The 4,485-nt window shown below is 41.6% G+C and overlaps 1 pseudogene; it reads right to left on the bottom strand.

The window, feature by feature from the left end:
* Positions 1-513: 513 nt before the first annotated feature.
* LOC137279049 (multiple epidermal growth factor-like domains protein 10) lies at positions 514-3,386 on the bottom strand (annotated as a pseudogene).
* Between the last annotated feature and the right edge of the window lie 1,099 nt (positions 3,387-4,485).

Here is a 4,485-nt window from a genome sequence, read left to right as displayed (position 1 = left end):
CCTCGAATCTAAGTCAAAACTCGGGCTTAAGTTTGTTTTGAGAAATTGGGGCCAGCTTAGTTGTACAATAATACGATTTTAACAATGTAGCATGAGAGGGTCAACTTTGTTATATACAGCGCTTTGAATAATGGTGTACTGACGATGGACTGTATTTAAACCAATAAGTTCTCGCAAGTTGAGATGAGATTAGATCTGTGTACCTAATTGTAAAATGACCTAAATAGATCCAGTCTGAACCACATTGAGTGAGTGAGAGAATGTGTTTGGTTTTAGGCCCCTTTTACCAGAAATGGGCTTTACATATTGTACTCATGTGAGGAATGGAATCACAAGGCTACCCTGAAGGGGTATAAGGATGCATACAACATGTGTTTCAGCTTAACTACAATTGTTTTGTCATCAGATACTGAAATACGTGATGAATATACCCTGGTGAATTCATTCTAAGTACAATTATATGGAGAGGTCCTCAACCAAGCATTAACAACATGTACATTCTCCAGGATGACGTTAGTCCACTGTCACCCGGGCATTCTCAGTCGACTGCAGCAGAGTTGTGTACCCGGACGTATGGGAAGTTGAAAGCGCCTCGTATCCTGCCTTTGAATCTGGAATAGTTTCGTAGTGAGATTGTTCACATTCCCCTTTCTCACTGAACTCTTGCAGTGAAATGTCATCCCATACATGGTGGTCAGTTCGGACAGGGGTGAAATAAATACCCCTTGGCCACCCACTGCACTTTTTTCTGGGAAATCAAATTATTAAATTTCAGTCAGTGCCAATTCTTGTGGAGGAAAATTAAAATCCACTGCAAAATTAGTGCCGGCATGCTTCTTCTTCTTGCAGCGGGTGAATGTAAAATCTATGTTTAACGTTAGACCTACCGCTCCCCGCATTCCAAGCATTTAAATGGGGAAGCATTTGATCTTGATACACTTTTATACGAACAAGAACAAACAAGGTATTACCTGATGATGATAAATGCAGCTGCAACAACAGCTCTGAAGAGAACAACGCCAATGCATGATGACAAGATACTGACCAGCTGACGAAGTGACCTTACGTATGACTCTGAAAAGGTTGAATTCGCCGTTAGTCGAGGTACATTAACATGTTCAATGGACTACATAATACTATGAACAGAGGCAGATTTGAACAACGTCACCATCTAGAGAAGAAAAGGACAAGTGGTAACATTTGTGTTTGAGGTTAATGAACGTGTTCGCGATGACATGACCTTGTCATCTATCAACGGATCTGTTGATTGCAGAGGGTAAATTCACTGTACACAAGTTATGTTAACAACATGGTACAGGCCAACGTGTCCATAGGCCGACTAATATCCTGGGACCGTACAGTGCATGTGTACAATCATATATACATATGCCAGTGTCGCTTCTACACGACTTTCCTTTGCACTCTTGGGGACACGGAACATCACATTTTGCCTTGTACCATCCACTGTAACAACCGTTGGTACACGTGCCGTTACCTCGAGAACAAACCGGTACAGCATTCTGCTTCAAACAGTTACTGCTGCAGTTGAACTGACATTCTCGCCCATACAAACGTGGTTTACATCCGACCATACAGAAGCCATCTGTGATGTTACAGCTTCCATTAACGCAACCGTTACACTTTTCTTCACAGGTGTTTCCAAAATAACCCGACTCACAGGACGTACAGTTGCTGGCATTCTGGTCACATTCAACGCAATGTCGAGGACATGACATGTCACAATATGTGCCCCTAAATCCCTTCCTACAAGACAGACATGAGCCATGGTATCTGTTGCACATCTGGTACTACACGTGGCCCCATACCACTCCAATACACAGCCATACTCACATTCTCCAGATGTCTGATTACATCTTGTTACGACAATTTACATTGCAGGTATTACGACACTGTTGGCCAAAATAACCCTTTGTACATTGACAACTTCCATCCCTGTAACACAGTTTCGCCGCACATCCAGCAGAACAGTTTTTCTGGCATTGGTCGCCATGAAAACCGTCCAAGCACTTCATGCATGTTCCGTTCTGGTGGCAGTTGGAATGTTTACAGTTGCTACTACAGTTGGTGGTGCATTCCTTACCATGCCACCCACTGTGGCAACCGTTCAAACATTTACCCATTCTTGAACAAGATTTATCCACACATTCCCCACATTCTCTTTTGCATTGTGATCCGAAATATCCTTCCTTACTACCTTACTACCTCCACATGTACGTCTATAGAATCCAAGGTTACATCCACACAGACAGGTTCCACCTGTGCGGTCACAGTTGGAGGACGCCTCTGTACAGTTACCACACTCGTCACATGATTTGTCACACTTCTTGGAATATCTGTTCCGTGGACAGTTTGCACATTCACCCGAAAGTGGGTCACAAATACCATCCAAACACCATTTGTTGCACCTATGTTGACAATTTACTCCCCATCTGCCTGTATTAGCACAAGGACACTTTCCTCTATACTCTGAGGGCATTCCGTCCCAGCATTCCGTACAGGTGCTGCCATTCCAATACTGTCCACCTTCACAGTTCACTGAACAAAAGAATCGCCATTATGTTAAAATTGACTGATTTGCTCGAGTTTGTTTTCTGTTTGTTTTGTGTGATGCTTAAAGCCACACGCTGCATTATTACAGATATGTGGGCTTGAACCAGACAATACAGTGATCAACACGGTGGCCATATTGACATATGTCAACCCTATCACCTAGATACGCCACTCCACCCCTCTAGTTGTCGTTCCATGCACTATTGATTATTCAAGAAACGTCGAAAGTAAAATTAAGAAGTTGTTTCCATTTGCCAGATTCAAGAAAGACGTTCAGACGTCACACTTAAATGATGGTGCTATTTACAACTGATGATAGTATATTTTGAAGTGGTATTCAACAACTTCTTATAGGGGTTTTCTCAGCACCTTGTAATTAATTTTGCTAATTTTAATGCAACATTGTGAAGCAAAGGATATCAGGATTCTATTCGAGGTAATTTGTTTTGTATAATACTTGATAAAGACGAAGTGAGTACATTTGGCTGTTGTTCACATGTTCTCCTGACACATGGAATACGTTAACCATTACGAGTTATAAGGTTCAATTGTTCGACATATACTACTTCGGTGAAACCGACAATTACTGGTGTGCCACTAACAGGTGTACACAAAGATAGCTCTGTTAAATCTGATAGAGAAATATAGATATGTTTCTAACCTGTGGAGTTACAGCGTCCACATGTCATCGGGCAACTATCCGCAATACCAGGGCTGTCACAGTTGACGGTTTTACACCAAGAATGTGTATCCTGGCATTTCGCATCATCTGAAATAGCGAAGCAAAGACCGATTTCCTGTGTGTAGACTTCCATTTAAAAGGCATCATCTGTATTGGAGACGTGCAACATAGAGAGAAAAGTGTCAGAGTTTCATTTTACTTGAGTTCAAGTTTACTTTAACTTTACTTATTGCTATGTGTTTTGTTTTGATGACCAGTGATTTGATCAGTGATGAACAGTGGTTTGACTGAAGGTTCGCTGTGAACATTCCGAGAACTTTAGACAGGAACTGCTGCCACCTTCCTTATCCCGACTGGTAAACATGTCAGGAGGATTTACTGCATCTACTTATATATCCTGATGTGGTAATGAGGGAGGATGAATGAATATAATCAACGGGAATGGAAACAACTAATAAACCGTATTCCTAATGGATCCTTACATATTTCACTCGTGCGGATCCGGGTTAGAATTGGTCTTCAGTAACCCGTGCTTGTCGTTAGAGGCGATTAACGTGATGGAGTGGATCGACTCGCTGATGTCTTTGACACATGTCCATCGTATCCCATTTGCGTTCTATGATGCTCATACTGTTGATCACTGGATTGTCTGATCCAGACTTGATTGTTTACAGACAGCCTCCATATTGCTGGAACATCGCTGAGTGCAGCGTTAAACAACCACCAACTAGCCGTGTTACAGTTACAACTGCAGTATTGGTCACTGTTAATAATCGAAATGGAAGTTGTGCCTAAAAGTTTCTGACTTTGACACATGACATGTACCTGGTCGGCGTTAATGTACGGTTATGTGAGTCAGCGAGTGGGAGAGCTGTTTGTTGCTTCAAACAATATTCCAGCAAAGCATGAACGGCGCTACTTCATGTAAACATGCATCTTGGACAGGTGAACACCTGAACCACTTCAGTGGGTCCCACTGCCTTAGGAGCGAATCGGAGATGAAAGCCTAAATAACATCGTATACGCTTCTAATTCAAACAAAGGATAATTCATTGGATAACGAATCAAATTCAAATATAATTTCAGGAGGAATTTATTATCAAATATTAGCAGCTGGCGGTGTATTCAACACTCACATATTTTTGAATGTGAATACATGCATATGCACATACGTTACAGATATATTGAGGTTAATCCCCACAATTCAGTGTCAGTGATTTTTGATATTCACA

Source organism: Haliotis asinina, chromosome 3 (assembly GCF_037392515.1).
Source record: "Haliotis asinina isolate JCU_RB_2024 chromosome 3, JCU_Hal_asi_v2, whole genome shotgun sequence".
In the NCBI taxonomy this organism is placed as follows: domain Eukaryota; kingdom Metazoa; phylum Mollusca; class Gastropoda; order Lepetellida; family Haliotidae; genus Haliotis; species Haliotis asinina.
The sequence above is the reverse complement of the archived record's forward strand: the minus strand, read 5'-3'. Positions and strand labels throughout refer to the sequence as shown.